Source organism: Heterodontus francisci, chromosome 7 (assembly GCF_036365525.1).
Source record: "Heterodontus francisci isolate sHetFra1 chromosome 7, sHetFra1.hap1, whole genome shotgun sequence".
Lineage (NCBI taxonomy): Eukaryota > Metazoa > Chordata > Chondrichthyes > Heterodontiformes > Heterodontidae > Heterodontus > Heterodontus francisci.
The window spans coordinates 85,949,341-85,975,552 of record NC_090377.1 but is presented as its reverse complement, the minus strand read 5'-3'; the positions used below and the strand labels follow the sequence as shown (position 1 = coordinate 85,975,552).

General features: G+C 42.6%; 1 long non-coding RNA gene across 1 annotated transcript; it reads left to right on the top strand.

The window, feature by feature from the left end:
* Positions 1 to 1,759: 1,759 nt before the first annotated feature.
* LOC137371745 (uncharacterized) lies at positions 1,760 to 24,018 on the top strand. The gene is made up of 2 exons (XR_010975280.1): positions 1,760 to 1,899; positions 22,125 to 24,018. It is a non-coding gene; the product is annotated as an uncharacterized lncRNA (long non-coding RNA).
* The last annotated feature ends 2,194 nt before the right edge of the window (positions 24,019 to 26,212 follow it).

Genomic DNA, 26,212 nt, shown 5'->3' with positions numbered 1-26,212 from the left:
TATTTTAAAAAAATTTTTATTTAGAGATACAGCACTGAAACAGGCCCTTCAGCCCACCAGGTCTGTGCCGACCACCAACCACCCATTTATACTAATCCCATATTCCTACCACATCCCCACCTGTCCCTATATTCTCCTATCACCTACCTATACTAGGGGCAATTTATAAATGCCAATTTACCTGTCAACCTGCAAGTCTTTTGGTGGTGGGAGGAAACCGGAGCACCCGGCGAAAACCCACGCAAACACAGGGAGAACTTGCAAACTCCACACAGGCAGTACCCAGAATTGAACCCGGATCGCTGGAGCTGTGAGGCTGCGGTGCTAACCACTGCACCACTGTGCTTTAAAGAAGAAAAGTTGACATTTATTAAACTTAAACTCTAATTTGGTTAACGCCTATGGATACGCGATGCGCCCCACGCTAGCATGCATACGCGATACACACATGCAAATAGAGACATAAAGGAGCAGAAGAAAAATAAAGTGGAAAAGTTTGAGGCAATATCTGAAGAGTTGTTGCTACAGTTCTTCGAGCTCACTGTAGAGTCCTTAATTGTAGGTAGATCTTGCTTTTCGTTGGGACCCAGTATTCTTCTTAAACCTTGTTTGTTGTAGGAGACTTTTCTCTCTTGGGGTTCATGTGTCTTCAGTGGATTTAGAGGCTTGTGAGTAAGAGATGGGAGCAGACAGGAGAGCTGTTCTCAGTCCAGGAGCAAACAGCTTTCTCCCAAAACTGGTTGTACAAATTCAAAAGACTCAGGTTGCCCAGCAGGTTAGTCATTTGGCTAGCTGGTTTGACCATGTCCATTTGTGTATTCGGCCATCTTAGCAGTCAACCTGGAATGCGAGCTCCCCCATCTTCAAGGTCTGGTGATCAAAAGTCCATTGTGGGTTGAATGTATGAAGGAATGGTTGCTTTGTCCTTCCAAGCACTATCTGCTAATATGCAAATATCTTTCCAGCCATGGCTGATCCGTTTAACAAGTCCTTTCTTCACTACAGTAACAGTTTAAAATCAATGTTCATGACAAAATTCATGTGCCTCATACTTGGCAGGTGGGATCCTAGCATGACCGAAAGAAACTGAGAATGATGGAGAAGGAGGGTGAATTGGAGTTAAGTCAGGTACAGAAAGATAAATAAAGAGAGGAAAAGAAAGATCGGATTAAGAGAGAGAAAAAAGTGATAGAAAAGAAAATACATTTTTCCTAAATTTTGAATTTAAATGATTTCTAACCACAATTTACTGCAGGCAGAAATGAGATTCACCAGTTTAAATTGTTCCTGTTCTGGGCTGAGGAGACTTGCATTAACAGTTAACATGCCATTAAAAAGGTACTTACAATATTAATTATGAACCCTAACTTTCTGTGGTGAGTTTAATGGGCAATTAATGTTCAAATCCAGCACATTCTTAAAAACAGCAGAGGGTGATGGGGTGGGTCTGCTAAGGATGAGATGATGTTTATGCGAAGCAAATGGCAGAGCAGCATAAATAAACCAGCAGGTTCTGGAGATTTGCAAGTCACCCCATAGCTCTTAATCCTCTGAAATTGCTGGCTGATTTGTGCATTAATAACAGCATGTGTCATTTAATATGCCACTATTTTTCCAGTAAGATTTGGCCTCTTATATCCTATCCCAATACTCTTTCATTGGTTTCCTCCAGGCGAATGCCTTGGCCAAATAACAACCAAGTGAAATGTATGTTAAAGGTTATGGGGTTGGCCTTTTGATCAGTAGATCTGTAATGTTCATTGCAGTTGGTTGTGTTCTATAATGAATTAACATTATTAGATTGGACCTAACTGCAGCTAACAATTTTAAATTCAAATGTTGTTGGCATTTGGCTCAGTGCTTATTTTGAAATGGGAGAGGCAGCCGTGTACTTAACAGGTAAAATACTGCCTCTGTTTGATGTTACTGAATTCAGACTGTTACAAAGAAGCGATCAGATTTAGTCTACAGACCTTAGTGAGTAAAACATTGTTTAATGAATAAATATAATCGGCCACTAAACTGCAAGTATAAATTCTAAAGAAAAAGGTCTGGATTTTATGCATCATTGCTTTTCGTACACCGTGCAGTCAGTTTGCATGTCAGAAAAGGAATGACTGATATTGGTTGAAGATGTTTTGAGCGATTCGGAGAGCATAGAGCCAGTTTTTTAAAAATATATCATTGATTATAGAAAGCTATGTTAATACTTGCTTTGTTCAGTATTCTTGTTAATGTTGTCCCTTGAAATTTTACTAAAGCAGGCATGATCACTTCACTGTTGTTTTCCATGAAAAATATTTAGGGAACCTAACTACAAAACAATGTTATTTACCAAACCTACTCACTTAATCTGCCCTCAATGCCACCAATAAGACAATAAGGCTAGATTTTGCTTTTAAAAAAAAATGATGGAAAATCAAGGTAAATAGTCACATAGTATTTGTAGTGGTGCATTTAAGTTATAGTTTAATTTCTATTGATTTTGAAAGAAAAAATAACCACTCAGGTTACCTAGATAATCTGTGGGGATCATTACGGCCTGGGCATCTAACTCATTGACCAGGATTTTATGCTGGCGACATGGGTCTTGATGTCCAGAAAAAGTGTTGCTGAAAGCCTCACATCGCCTCTTCAGTGGAAGGCCTGCCGAATCTAGTGCCAATTAGACACTTAACTGGACAGCAGTAGACCTTCCACAGGATCAAGGACCCCAGTGATTGAAGTCCTGCCCTCGGAGAGCTGCTGGCCAATTAGAGGCCGGCAGCTCGTCCACTGAGCAGCACCACCATAGAGGCTGTGCTCCTGCTGGTGGAGCACCCACCCAAGGCCCAGGAGCATCTCTGGACCAGGGCCACAGATAGGTCAGGGTGGGATGGGTCTCGTGGGGTGGGGGTCACAGGGGACGGATTTTTGGTGAGTCTTTAACAAAGGCAGGGGAGTGGCTCTCAGCAGTCCCCCTGCCCCTCAATGCTGGGTCCCTTGTTCAGGCAATAAGTGCCTTTTAATGAGGGACCCCCTACCCCCCAGAGCAGGGAAGCAGCCCGCATGGTTTCTGGTGCCGTGCTTCCTGTGCAGCGACAGGGTCACCCGCAGCACAGCTGATTGCGGCAGCAGGATGAGGCCCTTAATTGGGAATTAATTGCACAGTTAAGGGCTTCAATTGGCAGCAGGACGGGAAGGTTGTACACAGCAGGAAGGCCTTCCTGCCCCGGGCTTAATCTTGGCAGAGTCAGGAAGGTGGCGGGGGAACCCGCCACCTTACCACCCAATTTTATGCTATCCCCGCCTCCAAAACTGCTGCGGGGGAGAACATAAAATTTCCCTCATTATTAAGCAGCATGCCCCTGTTGTGTGAATGCCTTTAAGAGTACTGTACCTTTAAGATCTTAATATACTAATAAGCTATGCGCCAGGATGCAGTCATGTGACTACAAGCCAGAGTCACTCTATAGTTGTAACACCAAGAGACAAGTCCTGTAAATTGATAGCTCTGCACTGTATATACTTGTTAGCTGTTAATAAACCTATTTGAGATCTTCAACAACCTGGACTCCATGCATCTCCATGCATCACTGCAGTGGCGCAGTGGTTAGCACCGCAGCCTCACAGCTCCAGCGACCTGGGTACTGCCTGTGTGGAGTTTGCAAGTTCTCCCTGTGACCGCGTGGGTTTCCGCCGGGTTCTCCGGCTTCCTCCCACAGCCAAAAACTTGCAGGTAGATAGGTAAATTGGCCATTGTAAATTGCCCCTAATGTAGGTAGGAGAATGGTGGGGCTGTGGTAGGGGATATGGGATTAATATAGGATTAGTATAAATGGGTGGTTGTTGGTCGGCACAGACTCGGTGGGCCAAAGGGCCTATTTCAGTGCTGTATCTTTCTATGACTCTATGACTCTGTCTCATTTATGTTGCATCAGACAACATAAAAAGCTTCTCATTTCAACCCCACCACCCCATGCAAATTTCACAAGGGCTACCGTTATGTACCCCATGTATAACATACCTCATAGAATCATTATGGCAGAGCTGCTTGGCAGCCTCCTTTGTAAATAAAGATACTGAAAATCTGACTCCTTCAACACGCCCAGGAAGGACAGTCTGATCAAATACAGTTCTCCTAGGGTAAGGACATACAGACTGCTTGACAGTCACACCTAGCTTTCTTGTCTTTTCATAAATTTCGACATAAATGCAAGTCTTTCTTTTTTTCAAGAATTCCTCTTCTGTTTCCAAGTCTAAGAATATCTTTGGAGCTCCTAAAATAATCTCCACCTTACCCATTTTCATTGCAAGTGAAGCAGCAGCTGACAGATAATTGTAAGAAAAATATTTGGAGAGCCAAGGCACTAAATGCAAAAGAATCAAGCTTAAGATGCAAAACAAAAGCTTTATATTTTCAGGTTTTATTCCCAATGTCACAATCCTGCATTACTCTGCCATTAATAATGCACTGTTACGGATAGGTGGTAAGGAGTGTGGGTGGTTCCCATTATTCATTTCCCAACTGACCACAATTGCATTTTGTTAAAATGATGCTTTAGCCCCAAATGTCTTTAGGATCAAAAAAACAGACAAATGACAGGTTTTCTCATAGGTTAAAAAAAAAACTATTTTTAAAGCAAATTCTGAATTGATCACCTCACTCACATACCCATTCACCCATACATACATTCACAAGAATAGATAGATAGACAGAAAAGGATACGAGGTAGTTTAAAGTCCCAAGTGAGGTATGTGTTTGTAGTTTTCAAAGATTTATTGAGTCTCTTCAGGAGGAAAAGTCTTTTTTCAAAAAGTTGTAGGCCTGATTATTCGCAGTCTTGAACTTGCAGAGGTATTGTAGAGTGGTTGTAATATAGCCCAAAGCTGGTGGTGTGTAGTTTGTTATCTTCACAGATGGTTAGTCTCAAAGTCACTTTGTGATGTCTCTGCTGTGGTGACTGTTCTTGGTCAGCAGGGTTCTTCTCTTGCTTGCTCAATCTTTTTCACAGGCTTTCTGTGATATTGGCTTGATCTCGCCTCTCTCTCCAGAGATCTACCTTTTTAAGGTAAAAATCTCTCACATTTGTTTCTGTTGGGAGATGCATGGCCCCCTCCCCTGTTGTGACCACACAATGGGCCAAGATATGATAACATGGCCATCATTTGGTGTTTGAATGGGAATCATTCTGTTATGATGTTGCTGCTTTAAACCTTATTCATCTTGGTTTGGCTATGGGCCAGACTGTCTCCAACATCCTCTATTAATCCATTCATGTCAATCAGAGTCATTAATGAACTATTTCAAAGGGGTTCTCCCCAGAGCTATTTCACACTCGATTAACAAGCCTCATCTTTTCAGACAAGGCTGTGGATTTCCAGTACAGGAGGGGTCACATGGCCACTCCACTGAGTCTGACTGTGTATAAGTGACCATGTGCTTGTGACTTTGTTCAGCAGTTGACTTTTTAAATTCATAATTCTTCCATTTCATTGTTTATTTCATCATGGCTCCTTCTGTGCATGACAGCACCTTACATCATTTTAAATCTTTGACTTCCAATGGCTGAAGCTTAATAGAGCAAAATAGAACAGCCACGACAGGGTAGCAATTCAATTACCATATATTACATGTTGTATTATAAAGAAATAAAATATCAAGTCAGGGATACTGGCAGTAATTAAATAAAGGAATAAAAAACAAAACTGCTGGAAAGAGCAGGTAAAGCAGCATCTGAAAAAATATTTAGGTTAACAGTTTGGTGACAAACGTTTCATCAAAATAAGTCTGATAAAGAGTCAGGCAAATTACATTGTAAATGTTAATTTAGCTCTTTTTCTTTACAAGTATTGGTAGACTTGAAGTGCATTTCCATATTTTCAATTCATTTCGGAATTTGACCATTTGCAGTTTTATTTTATTTTTACCTGCATTGAATTACAAGCTTCAGATAGTTTTGTGAACAACATGTAATATGCCAGCACCTCGCTTGATTCAATTGCTGCCTATTGTGCATCAATTTTACCTAATGATTATCTCATTTACAATATATTGGCCCAGATTTTGTGATCAGCAGTGAACAAACGGCACCAGTCATTCAAAATACTTATACTTTCCCACAGACTTTCCATGGGATTTTGTATTGGAGCTTGTGGTGATTAGAAAGCTGTTTCAGCACAGTGTCCTCCACATCTCATCGGTGACGTGTGAACATGGCAAGCAACTGTGTGTCTCCTTAGCCAATCAGATAGAAGAATTCTGAATGAGGTGCACAGTCTGAACCAAGAAGTGTAAATTGGAATATTTAATTCAATACCAAATCATGTACAGAGAGCAAAATAAAGAGAGGGAAAGAAAAATGGGATTAAGAGAACATAAGAACATAAGAAATAGGAGCAGGAGTAGACCATTCGACTCCTCAAGCCTGCCCCGTCATTCAATACTATCATGGCTGATCTGCCCCCGACCTCAAATCCTCTTTTGTGCCAGCTCCTCAGAGCCCTCAACTCCCCGATATTTCAAAAATTTATATACCTCCTCTTTAAATACTTTCAGTGATCTAGCCTCCACAGCTCTCTGGGGTAGAGAATGCCAGACATTCACTACCCTCTGAGAGAAAAAATTCCTTCGCATTTCAGTTTTAAATGACTGTCCCCTTATTCTGTAACTATGTCCCCTAGTTCGAGATTCCCCCACTGATGGAAACATCTTCTCAACATTCACCCTGTCAAGCCCCCTCAGAATCTTGTACATTTCAATAAGATCACCCCTCATTCTTCTAAGCTCTAATGAATAAAGGCCTAACCCGTATAGCAGTTCTTTATAAGTCAACCCCTTCATCCCAGGAATCAGCCTAGTGAATCTCTTTTGAACTGCCTCCAATGCCAGTATATCCTTTCTTAAGTACGGGGACCAAAACTGTAGACAGTACTCCAGGTGCGGCCTCACCAACGCCCTGTACAGTTGTAACAAGACTTCCCTATTTTTAAACTCCAACCCCCTAGCAATAAAGACCAAAATTCCATTTGCCTTCTTAATTACTTGCTGCACCTGCATGCTAACTTTTTGTGTTTCATGCACAAGAACACCGAGATCCCTCTGTGCTGCACTTTTTTGGAGTCACTCTCCATTTAAATAATAGTCTGCCTTTTGATTCTACCTACCAAAGTGCATGACCTCACAGAAAGTGATAAAAGAGACAGAAAGAAATTTTATTTAACCTTTTTAATTTTTTTACAATCTCCAACAATGATTAAAATTTAAAGAAATGAGATTTCACATTTAGAAATGTTAATTTTCAATGTCAGAGATATTCTTTGGCAGTAATTAAGACATAACAGGTCGTTAAAAGGATACTTAGACTTGAATTTAATTACTCTGTAATGGACGAGCCCTAACATTTGCTGGTGAGTTTCGTGGGCATCTAGCAGGTAAGTACCTCAACTTTACACTGTTCCATTTGTTAAATAACGAGTCATTTGGTGAGATATTACTATTCTTATACCTTCCCTCCAACATAAGGTCACAAGTGTGGATGTTTGCTGATGTTTACATAGTGTTCAGCACCATTCACAACTCATGCAGTACGACCTGGACAACATTCAGGCTTGGCTAACAAATGACAAGTAACATTTGTGCCACACAAGTGCCAGGCAATGACTATCTCCAACAAGAGAGAATCTAACCATCTCCCCTTGACATTTAATGGCACTACCAACCTTGAATCCCCCACCATCAACACTCTGGAGGTTACCATTGACCAGAAACTTAACTGGGCCAGCCATATAAATACTATGACTACAAGAGCAGGTCAGGGGCTGGGAATTCTGCAACAAGTAACTCACCTCCTGACTCCCCGAAGCCTGTGCACCTTCTACAAGGCACAAGTCAGGGGTGTGATGGAATACTCTCCACTTGCCTGGAGGAGTGCATGTCCAACAACACTCTCAAGAAGCTCGACACTAGCAAGGCAGTTTGCTTAATTGGCACCCCATCCACCACTTTAAATGTTCATTCCCTCCGTGACTGGCACACAGTAGCAGCAGTATGTACCATTCACAAGATGCACTGCAGCAACTTGCCAAGCATCCTTCTACAACATCTTCCAAACACGCGACCTCTACCAGCTAGAAAGAGAATAGTAGCAGATGCATTGGAACATCACCACCTGCAAATCTGCCTCCATGTCACATAGCATCCTGACTTGGAAATATATCACCCGTTCCTTCACTGTCACTGGGTCAAAATCCTGGAAGTCCCTCCTTAACAGCACAGTGGGTGTACCTACACCACATGGAATGCAGAGGTTCAAGAAGGCTACTCACTACCATCTTCTCAAAGATAATCAGGGATGGCCTTGCCAGCAAAACGCACATCCCATGAACAAATTAAAAAAGGTTCAACTTCTGGAGGAGCAGGACAACTCAAACAGAAGCTTCCTGATTTCTATATTTAACTGTATAGATCATTGTTATAAAGGGCAATGCTATCATTAAAAATTGTTTGGGGATGAAGAGATTTGGGGAAAAGGCAGATATATGGGATCGGATTTCCCTCTGACTGTGGGAAACAGAGGCCGGGACCGTTTCTGGGTGCTGAACCTTCTCCCAGGAGGTAAGGGGGATGCAGTCACTTATTGGGATTACGGTCCCATTAATTGGCCAAGAGACAGGTTCTCCATCCAATTAAGGATGCTGGGCAGGCACTCAAAGCTGGAGGCCAATCCCAGGCCCTCCAGCTTGAGAAGAGCAGAAGGCTACAACGCAAGGTAAATAAAAGAGAGGGCACTTCAAGATGGAGGCGTCCTCTCTCCAACTTTGTTTCAATCTTTAATTAAAAAATAGATTCAGCAGCCAGAACACCACTGTGGGATATAGGTGTGGGGCGTGTGGGGCAACCCCTCTAATGGTTGGCCTGTGGTCTGTCCTGCACCCAGGTAGGGATGGCCTCTAGGGCTGCTTGGAGTGCTGGCTCCTTGGCCTGCTGCCACGTGCCGTCTTCCAGGAACCTAAATTGGCCCCCACTGCTCCTTTAATTGGCCTCAGTTAGGCTCATAATGGGCCTGTTAGGCTACCCGCTGCGTGTGCACAGATAGCCTTGCAGGGCCCCGATCCCAGCTCCACAAAAATGGTCCAGAGGTGGGATGGAGCTGGGGAACCAGCACTCTGGCTGGCAGGGCTATTTTTAGCTCTGCCCATCCGGTGGGGGCCGAAAATCTAACCCATAGAGTAAGGTCATAAATCAGCCAAGAACTCATTGAATGGAAGGACAAACTTGAGAAGTTAAATGGCCTATTCCTGTTCTATGGTCCTATATATGGTTACTGGAAATTCCTGTCCAATTTATTAATTAATAACTGTAAGCGCTGATAGTCTCACCATTACTTTTACCACAAAATCCGGACCATAATTATCGCTGCCTAGGTGCTCTGCCATGAGCCTGGCCAAAAGTCAACACACAAATCGCAACTCTGGGCAGAAATTGCATTCTTCTGCTTCTCTGTCATGTATTGATCCATTGATTTTTCTGCCACCCCTCGAGAATGGTACTGCCAAGGCCCACCAGAAACAAAGTGGATGACCGTTTCACTTCATCCACAATATTTTCCATCATCCTATACTTCTATGTGTTGGTCACAGGACCAGCTGGAATAGAACAGGCATGCCCATTTCTCAGTATAAACATCAAGGGAGGAATTGGAAGGCCCCAAATTCAAATACCTGTTGAGTTGCCTTGGGTTGGCAAAACGAACTGGCACAGAGGACTGCTTCAGTACAAACGTATCCTGGCACTATCAGGATCCTTTGCATTGAATTGCAGTATTTTTTTCCTGTGATCGTACTCCAGTTGCACATTTAGGGAATTATTTCCCTTTCTGTTGATGTAACCCACTGCAGCTTCTACTAACATTCTGATAGCCATATGAATGCAGCCCACGACCCCTTGCTAAGCCTGCTGCATGAAAAAAACAGCACCCTTTCATGTTCAGATGATGTGTGCATAGGGAATGAAATGAACTGGCTAGCTCACATGAACGCTATATCAGTCATCTGCTTGATGCAATAGTGGCCTGCTGACTGAAATTTTGCAGAGATTCACTGCACTAGATTGTACGGATTTCTATGTGTAAAATATCAGCGCAGTGGAAACCAACTCCATGAACCAAACAGTAGCATTCCTTGGTGATGGCTTCAGGTTGGGTTCCATGATTCTGCATCGGTCGTGGAGTACATCTTTGAACAATTGGTGTTTCTTCATGCATTGCTGTTCAGGCAACTGAAGGCAAGAGTTCCGTGCTCCATACAGACCGGTGCATTGGTGGCTCCTTACCTTCTTTAGCCTTTGCCGAAATAGCTGACCATTGTCTGGTCCTGAAGTACCTCCAGATCCTCGTCATCATCAAGCAAGGCCAAATACAGAGGAATGCCCAGACGTAATGCCATGCCAGGGACCCCAAGAAAAATTCCCTTTAAGAAACTGTGCAGACCCTTTGGAGATAAAGGTTAACCCTTGCAAATCTGGTCTGGATTCCTCGCAGTGATACTGATGAAAAGTGTGACAAGTCCATGTGTCCACCTGATTAATCATAATTCACATCCTTAGAATGCTGAAAGCACAATTGGACAGGTCTGGTGATGCTCTACAATATGTTCCAGTGTGAATTTCAAGGATAGTCATTTCAATTTAATTTCAATATATTATAACATTTAAATGAAGCTTTGGCTCATTTGGGCAAGATCATTTTAAGCTGGTTGAAAATGCCTGATAAAAAAAACAGTCATGAGAGTGGCACAAATTTATTAGCTATTAGCCAGACTTTCTAACCCCACCACCTCACCCTCCACCACTTTCCAACATGTTCTTTTATTTTTTCATGGGATGTGGGCATCACTGGCAAGGCCAGCATTTGTTGGCCATCCCTAATTGCCCGAGGAGATCCAACACCAGATCGACTGCGCCAGCTCAGCCTTCTACAAACTACAGCAGCGAGTGTTTGACAACAAAGACCTCCGCAAGTCAACAAAGGTCCTAGTGTACAGAGCAGTTGTTGTCACCACACTCCTGTACTGCAGTGAGACCTGGACTGTGTGTCAGTGACACGTAAGAGCACTAGAGAAATTCCGTCAGCAATGCCTCTGCCGCATCCTCCGGAAACAATGGGAGGGCCATCGAACAAACACTACTGTCCTTCTTGAAGCCAGCTCCACAAGCATTCAGGTAAAACTCCTCAAAAACCAACTTCAATGGACTGGACACTGTGTGCAGATGGCCGTAAACCATCTGACCCACCAGGTCATATTTCCTCAACTCTCAAATGGCCGGCGTTCTGGGGAGGACAAAGAAAACACTTCAATGATACTGCGAAGCTCTCTTTGAAGCACAGCAGCATTCATACTGATGACTGAAAGAGCTTGCTACCAATTGTTCAAAATGGTGACAACTTGTCCATCAAGCTGCATTATGGTTTGAGTCCAAATGCCTTAATGATGAGGCAGAGCGGCGGCAGAGAAGGAAAGAAAAGGAAACAAATCCTGCACTCCAGATCCCACTACCTCATGGGATGTCCTGCCCCATGTGCCCAAAGATCTGCGGATCGAGAATTAGCTTGTTCAGTCACCTGAAAACCCATGACAGAAACTAGTGACCTTGAGTAGACGTCATCCTCGAATTGAGGGACAGCCGATGACGACAAATTGCCCTTGACCAACTGATTGGCTTGCTAGGCCATGTCAGAGGGCAGTTAAGAGTCAACCACATTGTTGTGGGTCTGGAGTCACATGTAGACCAGACCAGGTAAGGACGGCAAATTTTTTTCCGTAAATGAAGTAAACCAGATGGGCTTTTACAGCAATCAATGAGAGCTTCATGGCACCATTACTGAGACTAGTTTTCAATTCCAGATTTTAATCAATTAATTGAATTTAAATTCCACCAGATGCTGTGGTGGGATTTGAACCCATGTCCCCAGAGCATTAGCCCGGGCCTGCTGGATTACTAGCTTAGTGACATTACCAGTACACCTCCGTCTCCCCTCCAATATACCACTTCTGTTTCTGGTCTGCTGGGGTAATAGGCCAGAAAATCAAACCTTAAATGGTTTCCAGCATATAAATCCTGTGATAAGATTATTGCATTGCATCCAATGTTCTATTTTATTTTCCCTTTGCTAATTAACAGCTAGGATCATTTGCATTCTGAAATAAATTTATTATGCTCACTGTATTTTGGTGAGTTAAGATTGGCATTAATCTGTCCTTTTAGGTTATCATGAAAAGTACTTTTGTTTTCCTTCAATGCATTACATTCACATGCCCTTCAAATCCATGTCTCCACTCGGAGATAAAATATTCATTGTGCCATCATGGTTAGTCAACTTAGTAACTGTAAGTGAATAACATTTTATTATGGATATTCTCCAAACATTGTAGAATGACCGCTGAATCGGCACTTCTTCAGTGGCTTATTGTACATCAGCTTACATGCTTCAACATAAGGTATCTGTACTCTAAAAGGTATAAGACCAGCTGTTAGAGCATTTTTTTATGAAAGTCATTTGCATCATAAAGTCATCTGTGTCACACCAAAGACATTTTTTTCTGTTTTGTGCTTTCTTCTTAACATAGAATGGCAATAATTGCCAACTAGCACTGTCTATTCATAATAACATTAAACTGCTCTGCTAAGTATTTCATGTAATTCTGTGGAGAATGATGTTTGAATACATCACAGGTTTTTTACTGGGCTCACAAATACTATATTGATCATGGTTGATTGTTGTCATTGTCCGTTCGTTCTTTCTCAGTTTTGTAAATTTGAGAATATGTGAAGACCACAGTGGTGCTGGCTTGTCTATGGAGATTAATGCTATCTGTATGGTGTATGCATCCAGTAACCCCCAACCACTAGAAAACACATTTTTGCCTAATATTTGCCACTAGTAATGAAAATACAGTACATCTTCAATAACTAGTTTAATAGCTAAAATGCCAGAAGTGCCAGGGCGGCACAGTGGCGCAGTGGTTAGCACCGCAGCCTCACAGCTCCAGCGACCCGGGTTCAATTCTGGGTACTGCCTGTGTGGAGTTTTCAAGTTCTCCCTGTGTCTGCGAGGGTTTCCTCCGGGTGCTCCGGTTTCCTCCCACATGCCAAAGACTTGCAGGTTGATAGGTAAGTTGGCCATTAGCAATTACCCCGAGTATAGGTAGGTGGTAGGGATGTGGTAGGAATATGGAATTAGTGTAGGATTAGTATAAATGGGTGGTTGATGGTCGGCACAGACTCGGTGGGCCGAAGGGCCTGTTTCAGTGCTGTATCTCTAAACTAAACTGCAATGTAGAATCTATTTTACAGTCTCAGCAATGAGATTCAACCTTTCTCTGCAACCTGGCCAGGTGAAGCAAGAACTGGAAAAGCAGGAGGATAGAGATGAAGAAGAAACACCGGCACTCATTCTCACACTCGCAGTGTACTTTAGAGGATAACTTAGAGGTAATATCTGTACATGGTGAGTCACTGGTCCCAGAGAGCAAGCTGCACATGGCTTCTGCTTCAGAGGACTAAGATGAGGACTTTGATTGGCCAGGCTACAGAAGAAGGCTGATGGATATGCACAATGGAATGCTTGGTGCATTGGCAGGCCCGCCAGGAAGTTTACGCTCAACGTTAAGGAGCAGGGAGCAGCCTGGCACCAATTTTGCACAGGGCTTTGTCAGAGCTTGCAGTCCATTCTTTCCAGCATGGAAATGGAGGGTAACTCCATTCGCACACTAGTGGACCCAATCATGAAGCAGCATCAGATGGTTGATGTCTCAGCTTCCATTGCAGCACAAGCACCCAATGGGTGCTATAGAAGGTCAGACTACCATAATGCAAGGTCAGCATGCTGACATACAAAAGCTCAGGCTACTCTCATGCAATCTCAGAATGTGCTATCATGGCTGTAAATACCAGTGTTCAAAGGGGCTTGAATGGTGTCATGGAGTCCAGCAATCTGTCCTGCAACAGTTTACTAGGTTTGTTGAGGAACACCCCTGGGGGAACGGCAGTGGTTCCTTGCAGCATGCAGCACCTTATGACCTCTCTCAGGTTGACAGTATTCATCCTCCCACCCCTGCCACTCCGCCAGTGGCATTGCTGTTGCCTGTCAGCCAGCCAGCTCAGACTGCTGCTGCCCATGCCAAGATAGTGCAGTCAGAAGTTGGGCCTTATAGACCTGCTGCTCGAGGTCAACTTCCAAGACCATCTGCAGTCTCCTCCACTGAATGTCAGAAGCCTTCCACTGGATATGCTGCAGTCACTGGGGTAGTACTGTGTAGGAGCACTAGGAAAGGCAAAGGCACATGGAGGACAGGCAAAGGCACATGGAAGACAGGCACTCAGGGAATGCACCAGGGTGATTAGTTGACATTTGTATGGAGTATGGGCATGGTTTGATTTATAAATTTAATATGGAATATTTATTTTGTGTTGACTTTTAGTTTTTCATTGTGGCCAACTGGACACTGTGATTTTTTTAAAATTCTTTCATGGGATGTCGGCATTGCTGACAAGGTCATCATTTGTTGTCCCATCCCTAATTGCCCTTGAGAAGGTGGTGGTGAGCTGCCTTCTTGAACCACAGCAGTCCATGTAGTGCGGGTACACCCACTGTGCTGTTAGGAAGGGAGTTCCAGGATTTTGATCCAGTGACAATGAAGGAGTGGTGATATATTTCCAAGTCAGGATGGTGTGTCACTTGGAGGGGAACTTGCAGGTGGTGGTGTTCCCTTAAGTCTGCTGTCCTTGTTCTTCTAGGTGGAAGAGGTCGTGGGTTTGGAAGGTGCTGTCGAAGGAGGCATGGTGAATTACTGCAGTGCATCTTGTAGATGGTACACACTGTTGCCATTGTGCATTGATAGTGGAGGGAGTGAATGTTTAAAGTGATGGATGGGGTGCCGACCATGAGGTTACTTTGTCCTGGATGGTGTTGAGCTTCCTGAGTGTTGTTGGAGCTGTACCCATTCAGGCAAGTATTCCATCAGACTCCTGACTTGTGCCTTGTAGATGGTGGACAGGCTTGGGGGAGTCAGGAGGTGAGTTACTCGCCTCAGGATTCCTAGCCTCTGACCTGCTTTTGTCACCATGGTATTTATATGGCTTCTTCAGTTCAGTTTCTGGTCAATGGTAACCCCCAGGATGTTCATAGTGGGGGATTCAGTGATGGTAATGCCATTGAATCATAGAATCATAAAATCATAGAATGATTGCAGCACAGAAGGAGGCCATTCAGCCGATCATGTCCTTGCCTGCTCTCTGTCAGACTGACTCATATCATCCATGTCAAGGGGAGATGGTTAGATTCTCTCTTATTGGAGATTGTCATTGCCTGGCACCTGTGTGGCATGAATGTTAATTGTCATTTATCAGCCCAAGTCGAAATGTTGTCCAGGTCTTGCTGCATATGGACATGGACTGCCTCGGTATCTGAGGAGTTGCGAGTTGTGATGATCAATAATAGAGTGAAAAGGAAGAAAGACTTGCACTTATAAAGCACATTTCAAAACCACCGGACATCTCAAAGCACTTTACAGCCAATGAAGCCCTTTAGAAGTGCAGTCACTGTGGAACTATGGCAAATGGAAAATTAGGGCTCTATTTACTAGCATCACAATCTGATGACTGGGTCATGGACAGCCTAGTCAGAAGGGAAATGTCTGGGTTTCCTCCTCCTCCTCTTCCTTTTCTTCCTTCTCCTCCATTAGCTCCTCCTTCTGCTCCTCAGCTGGACACCGTATAGCTGGTGGCAAGGACTATGCTCACATGATAGTGAAGTTGTGAGTGTACAGCAGACTACCATGAATCTGGACACCCGCTCTGCGAAATACTGCAGGGTCTTTTAGAGCGGTCAAGGCTGCAGAAGCATTGTTTAAGCACCCCAATTGTCGGCTCGATCATATTTCATGTGGGAGCATGGCTTCAGTTGTATGAATGTTGTCCACATGTGTGTGGGTCATGCACCAGAGTCATAAACTATGCTGTCAGCAGATAGCCATTGTCATCCAGTAGCCACCCTCTGGTTTGTCATGGTGGCTCAAATGCAGCTGCTGCAGAATGAAGGCATCATGACTGCTGCCAGGGTAGCAGGCATTGACCTGCATGATTCAGTGCATGTGGTCACAGACCAGCTGATAGTTGAGGGTGCACAATCCCTTTTGGTCAGAGTTGAGATGCGGCACCCATAAAATGATGCGTGTGCAGTCAATGGCATCCAGTGCCATGGGGAAGCCTGCAATCCTCACAAAGCTGTGTGCTCGCTTCATCTGCTTCTTTCTGACAAGAGAAAATGAAATGTATTCAGCCATCTTGGAATATAGAGCCTCAGTGACCACCCCCTCCCCCACCTTGCACAATAGTGGATGGTGAACTGGAAGATGTTGAAAATATCGCCTACTCCAGCCTGGAAAGAGCTCGTGCATAACAGTTCATGGCCATGATCACCTTCACAACCATTGGCAATGCCATCTTCGTCCTGCTCTGAACCTGCAGTTCTGGCTGATTTCAATGAGAATGTTCTTACTGAAGCGCAGACATCTCACACACTATTCCTTGCTGAGACTCAGGTGAGTAAATTCTCCCTGAGCACTCTGGGCGGATATGAGAGCTGGGAACCCTTCTCCCCTCATGCTCCTCCTTCTTCTAGAGGCTTTTCCTGCCCTGCTCATTCTCCAATTCAGGCTGTATTTGAAGATGAGTGCCTTACACTGTATCCATGTCTGAGAGCAAGTGCTTTCTGCAGTATCTTACAAATCAAGACAAAGTCTTTCAGCAAGTGCCTCACCACTCCCAGTAGACGTTAGAAACTTTAAACAACTTTAGAAAATCACCAAACACTTCTACAATTGCAGTAAGAGCCAAGGGAAATAAATCAGCATCTTATCTGTAAGCAGCTGATGATCCTGTTAAATACTGCTGGCGGTGTCCTTCCTGCTGTGCGTGATTAAGAGAAGGTGTTAGCTGGAGCATTGAGCTCCAAACTGGCAGCGCTGGCATCAAATCAATGTTACATGCTGATGTTGGAAATGGGAAATAAAAACAGAAAGTGTTGGAAATACTCAGCAAGTCAGGCAGCATCTGTGGAGAGAGAAGCAGAGATAACGTTTCAGGTCTGTGACCTTTCATCAGAATTCCATTTTAATACCTATTTCCTTCTCATCCATGCAAAATTGGCCAATATTCTTTTTATTGCTCTTAAAAGGGACAATAGTTCTGAATAAGCAATGTTTTATTCTTTGAATACATTTTCGCGTAGGGAGCAAGACCGTGGGTAGTAGTAAATTCTACTGCTCCAATGCAAGGCGAGAGATAGTGACGCAGACAGATTTAGGGAGGGAATTCCAGGTCTTAAGGCCCAGGCAGCTGAAGGCACAGTCGCCAATGAATGCACAAGAAGCAAGAGTTGGAGGAGCACAGAGATCTTTGCGGCTTGTAGGAGATTACAGAGATAAGGATATTGTACACTCCCTTTGGTTTGAATGTCCTTGTATTTATTATTCATTCATGGGATCTGGATGTTGCTAGATGGGTTAGTATTTATGGTTAATCCTAAATTCCTTTCAGAAAGTGGTAGTGAGCTGCATTCTTGAATACAACTGAGTGGTTTTCTAGGCCATTTCAGTGAGCAGTTAAGAGTCAACCACATTGCGGTGGGTCTGAAGTCACATATGGACCAGACCAGGTAAGGATGGCAGATTTCCTTCTCTAAAGAACATTAGTGAACCAGATAAGTTTTTATGACAGTCTGTTACGTTCATGATCACCATTACTGATACTAGCTTTTTATTCCAGATTTATTTAATAAACTGAATTTAATTTCCTCAGCTGCCATGGTGGGATTTGAACTCATTGTGCAAATTTTAATCCACTCATAACTCAGCCAATTGCACAGAGATAAAATCAGGCCTCATGTCTCTGGATTACTAGCCCAGTAACATAACCATGATGCTACTGCACCCCATCCTTTCTATAAGGCATTAGTGTAAGCCTGGAGCCTGGGTATTAGGTAAAGTACCTGATACTACGTAAAAAGGTTAATAAAGAGTAAGATATATGCTAGGTTATAAACATAAATTGTAAAATATTTCACTGAATCCCATTTATTGCTGTAATATGCAGCATAGATGACCCAGAACTATTTTCAGAATGGTTCATAAAGTTATTGTTAGCAACCTTCTTAACGAGTAGGTATTCAGAAATATTAGCAGCACAGGGAAGATAATGATGTTGCAGATTATATGTCAGATTTTATTTCAGATTTCCAAAATCGGCTGTATTTTGCTTTTGCAGGTGATGTGTTTGTGGCCCTTGCTGCTGTACCAAAACGCTCTGCTGTTTTTCCCTTGCACAGTTCATAAGCATCTGTAAGGCCTCATGAGAAAAAAGGGACTGTAAGCAATCATTGTTCAGCCACTTCAACCTAATTTTGCACACTTCACAGATGAATTATCAAACTTTTGGTCATTTTATATTAATCAAATGGCTCATTAGCTGTTTGATAAGTGTTGAAAGAATCAATAATTGAAGGTGCGTTATGGTTGGCTTTCTTTTGCCATTCTAACAAACAATTTTGTGTTCAGTTAAATCATACATTTGAAAACAGTACAATCCTCTATTTTGTTAGTGTGCTTTAAATAACAGAGAGAAAGGGCCAATTAGCTTTGCTTCAAAAAGACAGGAAAATATAACCCTCAGAGTTGTATTGAATCAAAACCATAGAACATATGGTAGAAACATCCATCATTTTTGGTCAGTAGAAATTTACCCCGACTACATCTTTGTCACTTCAACTACTTAGTCACTTCATAGTGATAAATGAGCCCTGTAATTTATTTGTTACATGTAGACCAAATGTACATTTACTATTGTTATATTTTGGCAGCATTGCATGGTATATTGTCTTCCATATATAAATCTCAATGTATATATTTTTCTACATGAGCTATTTGAACTGAGTATGAGCTTCCTATCAATGAGCAGCATCAACTGACCAGATACTAATGAGGTACATTTTCCTATTTTTAGTCAGTTCCTTATTGATCAAAAAATAAACTTTCATCTAGTTTTGAACCAAAAAGATAAAGCATCCAAAGCCAATCTGCCCTGGATGACAAAAGAAATAAAAGTTATAATAAAACAGGACAAGAAGACTTACGACAAATGTCAGGAGCAAGATTCAGCTAATAAGCAGGAAGGTTATGGAAAGTACAGGAGGGAACTGAAAAAAACTAATACGGAAGGCAAAGAGAGGTTACTATAAAAGATTAACAGGCAACATTAAATTGAATCCTAAAATATTTTATGAACACATAGGGCTAAAAATTCATTGTGTATTGTTGCCTTGAATGATGCTATGGAGGCCTACTGCCACTGCTGGGGCACATGGCATGCTGCTGACCACTTCCTGTATGCTGGCAAGATGCTACTGCAGTAGAATAGAAGACCTGAAATCGACACAGTCCTAACATCACACAGCTGAACCAGCTGGTGCAAGGCCAAACATGGAAACCTGAACAATGTAGGTCCAACCTACGAGTTTGTGTATCACTTAACAAAGCTCAGGCTTTCAGCTGCAAGGTGGGACCTGAACCTATGCTAATTAAAGGGTCATTCCTGAAGTTGCAGATGAGGTGTTTTTCAGTAACTTTTACTAAAGCACTTTTTCTGGAAACACTGTCCTGGGTTTTTAGAAGTTTTTTCTACCAGATTCTGAATACAACCAAGGAGGAGAGAGGACTTCCTGACACAGATATGTAGGAAGCTGTTGCATTGCCTCCTGGTCAGCAACATGCCCAGGAAATGGAGGAAAGGAGCACAGAGCGGAAGCTCAGTGAGAAGAAGGAGGAGGAGGAGAAGGAACAGGAGGTGTTGAGGAAGTGTCCTGGACCTTGTGTAAGTGGATAGACTGTTACAGAGTGACTTGAGAGGCTCTGCTTTCACTTCAACCACTTCCCCATCCCAAAATGGAAGAACCATTCACCACCATTACATTAATTTCACACTCCCCATCACAACGTCACCATGGCCAACACACACCAACCTTCTCACAAGGCCTCTGATCTCAACCCTGTCCCCAGCCTCCGATCCCCTCACCCCCCACCTGGCCTCTGATCCCCTGCACCCCCACAAGCCTCCGATCCACCACCCCTCCCAGGCCTCCAACCTCCCACCACCAGGCTTCTGATCAGGTGCCTGGACACACCTGCAGGTGGCCGATCTCCCCCTAGGCTTCCAACTCTGCACCCCACCCCCTCCCCAGGCCTTCAATCCCCGTCCCCCAAACCTTGGACCCCCATCAGACCCCTGACCTCACCACCCCAGGAGGCTTCCAATACTCCCACTGAAGCCCCCAACCACCCCTCCCCTCCCCCTGATCTCACCCCAATCGAGGTCACTGGCCTCCAACCCCCACTTCCCCTGCCCCTGGCCCTGGAGTGGCAATCCATCCAATCAACCCCCTTCCCACCACCCCGCCAATCCCCAATTGATCCCCTCTCCCCCACGATCAACCCTCTACTCCCACAATAAATCCCCCCTCCTCAACACTGCTGGATCAACCCCACTTCTCCCCCCACCCTGATTGGCCCCAGTCTCCTCCTCCACCCCCAATTGCCACCTCCCTACCCCGGCAAGGACTTACCTGTTCCTGTAGCCTTCACTGACTGGCAATGCACCTGACTGGAAGCCAATCCTGTCAATGTGTTTGTGAGGGGTATGGGTGGGGTGAACCATAAGGCGCATGCTTGCAGAGTTAAAACTCCACAGGCTGCAGGAGAATCCTGACTTCCAGGTTCCCCATGACTTTCAGCAACCCCCACACCCACATCCACCCTGCTCCTGGCAAGTCAGGTAAGTAAGAATTCAGTCCTCTGGAGTTTTGTGGACAATTTGGGGCACCACATTTCAGGAAAGATGTAGAGGCCTTAGGTAGAGTACAGAGTAGGCTTATCAAGATGTTACCAGGAGCGAGGGACTTCAGTTATGAGGAGAGGTTGGAAAAGTTAGAAGCCTTCCCCTTGGAACAGAGAGGTGACCTAATAAAGGGGTTCAGGATATTGAGAGGTTTTCATAGAGTAGTTAAAGAAAAACTATTCCATCTAACGAGTGGATCAATAACCAGAGTCATAGATTCAAAATCATTGGCAAACGTCCTAAAGAGGGAGATGAGGGGGAATTTTTTCACTTAGAGTTGTTGGGATCTGGAACACTGTACCTGAAAAGGTTGTAGGACTGATTCATAAATAATTTGAAAAAGGAGTTGGACATGTATTTGAGAATGAGGAACTTACATGGTTACAAGCAAAAAGCAGGGATGTGGGAATAAACATGACTACTCTCGCTAAGAGCCAGCACAGATATGATGGGCTGAATGGCCTCCATCTGTGCTGTAAGTTTCTATATAATGCTATGATTCTTTACAATATTAAAACCTCACCACAGTGTTTTTCATGTTGATGGTATTGTTTTTGCTAAACAGGTTAAAGGTGTTAGTCTATTTTAAGACATTTCACAATACCTTTCAAAGTCTTCCAGATTCAGACCCTAAAGCCGCAGCTGAATAAAAAGCTCTAGTGTTTGACAGCATCTCCTCTTGAAAACAGTTCAATCTCTTCCAGCAAGGCAGACATTTGACACAATTTTCTTCTAAATAAAACAGGAGATTTTTATGTACTAGTTAGTTAAATTGTCTCAATTATAAAAATCCTCGTCATTAGCAAGTAATTCAATTTTGCTTTCATTTGGCTAGATCTGCAAGGCAATAATTTTGTTAATATTTTAATGAAATTGTGTCTTCTATTTGAACTCTGTTCTAGTGAATGGTTCATAAATGTACTAAGACAGAGGGCAACAAGGCACATGTATAGGTTTCATACTTCCCACAGGCATTTTGTTCAACTGTAGCTACAGATTTGTGTCAGTGAAAAGAATTACGTCAGCTGGTTTTGATCATTACAGGTATGCCGATTATTTTGTTTTCTCCTCAAGTCACTGAGCTGTTAGTATATATTAATAATGTTATATTATTGTAATGAAATAATCCTGTACCTGTATATAATGAACTGTAAAGGTTTTTTTTCTTCTCTTTTTCCTCTCTTGATTTCTTCTTCAGTACAGTACTAAGGGAGGTGCCGTCTTTCAGATGAGATGTTTAACTGAGGCTCCAACTGTCCCTCACGTGGATGTAGAAGATCCCATGTCATTATTTGAAGAAGGGCAGGGGAGTCATCCCAGTGCCCTGGCCAACATTTATCCGGCAATCAACACGGAGAAAACAGATGATCCAGTCATTTATCTCTTTGCTGTTTGTGAGCACTTGCAATTGGCTGCCACGCTATCTGACTTACAACAGTAACTACATTTCAAAGTACTTCAGTAGCTGTAAAGTGCTTTGGGACATCCTCAGGTCATGAAAGGCACTATATAAATGCAAGTCTTTCTTTCCTTCTCATGTGGCTACAGTGCAAATGAACAACATGTACAAGAAGTACTGATTAGTACTGTCTGTGAACACTGCTGTTTGATAGGAGCATCCAATCAGTGAATCAGTCCTAAGATGTATGATAGAACATATTGGAATAAACTGTGTTTTTATGATTCCCTATTTTGTTTATGTTTATCCAGCAATGTGGGATGATTATGCTTAAAAGTACATTATAAAAATAGGTTCCACTTTTTGTGACCATTCTTCATGAACCTGAATATTAAATGTTAACAGGCTATTCCACCAATGGGCCATTACAGCCAAGCCCAATCCTTTCTTCATGTGAAGCCTACATTCAGCAGAAATTGTATGGATAAAAGTCAGGAGTAGCAATCACTACCTTGCCTCTAGAGTGCGGAGGCCATTTACAGCACAGCGCTATCACCCTGGCTGAGATTAAAGATCTCAACATAGAGCAGGGATGTGTGCATGGATCAGTACCATGCCCTCTGCAGTTTTTTTTCGTAACTGAACCATATGGGACAATTACATTTAATTTTAATTGAGATGTTTATAGTCATGGAGCATGCGTTAATAATCTCAATTATATTGACTGAACTACTTTTCAGTTCTATCAGACACTGTCTGCCATCTTGAAAATCCTTATTCCATGAAGTATTAAGATGATATGTTTCCAAATACCACTTTTTAAATAAATGAGAGGGTTAAGGTATGAATAATTAGGTCCACAATTTCATGCAAAGAAATAAAACTGTGAATTACATTAAATTAAGAGGACCAGTAAATTGAACGGTTGGAAGGAGGATGTTACGAATCCTGACAGACTAAATGAGTGGGCATAACAATGGCAGATGGAGCTCAATGTGGGGAACTATGAGGTTGATATACATAAATCAGTAAAAGCTGGTACAAAAGTACAAAAAGCAATTATAAAAGCTAATGGAATATAAGCCTTTATCACAAGGGTGGGGGGGGGTTGCAATTTAAAAGAAGAGACACTTCAGTTATACAGGGCTTTGGTCAGAACCCATCTGAAATACTGCATTCAGAAACCTCAGGAGAGATACATTGGCCCAGATGTAATGATAATAATGACATTGAAACTCTTAACATTTGCTCTGATTACTCCTCTGAAACTGACAGCAACTTCTGGAGTCCACACATATGCAGTTAAATCAGAAATCCAGAAGTTGCTGTCAGTGATTATAAGATTCTCCTTTGAAGTACCCACAGACTGCAACCAATTAGAAATCACTGAACTGAGGAGAGCTTTCCCTTTTATGCAATTAGTCCTGCTTAAGAACGCTTGAAAAAGTTATACCGTGTTGAATGTAATGCAACTAGGTTTTTAATGGTGTTCTAAGTTCATAAGACTCTCTGGCCCTGAAAAATCATTTTATTTTTTGTGGAATGTCAAATGCCTCCAATATGATAAAGGATCCTGCATATTTTAATTTTTTTTTTAAGTTTCTTTAAAGTTTCAGCTTCTATCTTAATTCCATGTGTATGTTGTAATTTTTATTTCATTCTCTGTAAAATTATATTAAAAAGTGAATATTAATCAGTGCATTTTGCTTCCTGGTTTGCGGTCTGTGAGAATACATTGATGTGATTGGCTGCTTACCTTGCTTGATGACATCACTGTTGCTGGACACCTCGAGCTCCCCTTGACTTGACACTAGATTCAAACTGACATCAGGAAAAAGAAAATCCATGCCACAGAGAGCACTAGATCTTTGTGGGTAGCTTCCTTCAAGGTCAATGGCATTTACAAACAACAGCTCAATGAACATTGGAGGGAGTACTGTGCAGACTCACCAGGATGATACCGGGGGTTAAAAGGGTTAAATTATGAGAACTAGTTGCATAAACCTGGCTTGTATTCTCCTGAGTTTAGAAGGTTAAAGGGTGATCTGATAGAGGTGTTGAAATGATACAGAGAAACAATTTCCTCCAGTAGGGCAATACGAACAAGAAGCTATAATGTTGAAATTAGGGCTAGGCCATTTGGGAGTGTAATCAGGAAGCAATTTTTTACAAAAACATAAGTGGACATGTGGAACTCTCTCCGAAATGTTGTAAATGCGTCAATTGAAATTTTCAAGACTGAGATTGATGAATTTTTTTTTTTGATTGTGGTTTCGAGGGATATGAACAATGGCAGGTAATCGGAGTTGAGGTACAGATTATCTTGTAGGGCTAAAGTTAACCAGGTAATGGTGTAAAATGGGTGTAATTGATGGCTTCAACAGAAAGCAAAATTAGGTGTGTTGTATGATGGGCAGCTAATTCCATATCACCCATTTTACACTATCACCCAAAGTTAAACTTAATCCCTATATTCCTATTCTGCAAAAATCATTGTTTGCTGCTTTTTTAATGACAATCTTGATGCAAGTTTCATGCAACAAATCATTCCACATTGTTGTAACGTGCCTAATGGAGTATTTCTGACAGTGGTCTATGCGGGTGAAATAATTGGTGATGGTGGTAAATCTTGTATGAAGCTGGAGTTTGTTGACAGATTATTGTCTAACAGAGGTTTAATTTATTTTCTTCTAAAATTCTTTTCTACACTATTTTTAGCACACTTTTTGAGACATTTGTATTACATTTCTGTCTGCACTGTTTCCTTACAGTTCTGATATAATTCTGTCCATCCAATGTTTCCCAACAGCAGTTTATGTAGCAGGTTTCTGAAACATTGCAACCCCTCTTTTGCTGGGATGAGTCATGTTGTTGAGAGATTAGCTGAAGATTCCAGTAATATTTGCATTTTACAGATAATGTGTATTTTTTCCATTTTAAATTAAAAATGATGAGTGGGCCATGCCATTTTGTACCAGGATAAGTTGAAATACCTATATCAGACTTTGTTAATGGGAAAATTCATTTTAGAAATGTCAGCATTTACCTGCAGTACTTGTTCTACTTGTAAGCAACACTTTGCAATTATAACATTAGAAGACCTGTCACATAATGTTAGCTCAAAAACCCAGCAGTGGTACTGTATTTTCCCCCTTGGTGTCAGCATATACGTAAGCATGCAGGTCCATTATAATCCACTGAGTGGCAGCGTAGAATAAATGTTTTTACAGAAAAATCTAATTTTGTAGATCAGTAGTTTGTCAAAACCTTTCCGTGTCATGAAACAGAGGAAGGATTCAGCTAACAGACATCAAAACATCTCTTAGGCTCTGATGGTGATCTTATAATTTAGGTTTCCTCCATGTTCCCCTCCAAAAGAAGTTGAGAATTGTCCGATTTAACAGAATATCAAATAATGAATCAGTAGGGTTGTCTGAGACCATTGGCTGTGCACTGGAGATGCACTTGCCTCTGTTTAGAAAGCAAGCACAAACTAGTCACTTTTACCAACTGATTCACCTCTCATCACCACTCCACCCTCTGCTCCCCCCTCCACTCCCCTGCCCTGACTTGCTAAAGCCTATTTTGGCTGGATTCTGAATTCAAAATTGGGGCCAGGTTTGAAGGAAAGATTACCCCAGAATCCTTCCCCACCACAACAACCAAAATTGGGGCTTAGGCGATAGGATAGTTGCTCACTGGGCATTGTGTCTAACATCAGAGCACTGGATGGGTGAAAGGTCTTCACTTCTTTCCCCAGGAGACAACATGTAGGATGGGAGATGGGGGAAGGGGAGGTGGCAGGGAAGATCCAGCTCACACAACGCCCCCTTTCCGCCACTACTGAGAATTGAGGAGCTGAGAGGGAGGGAAGGATAGTTCATGAC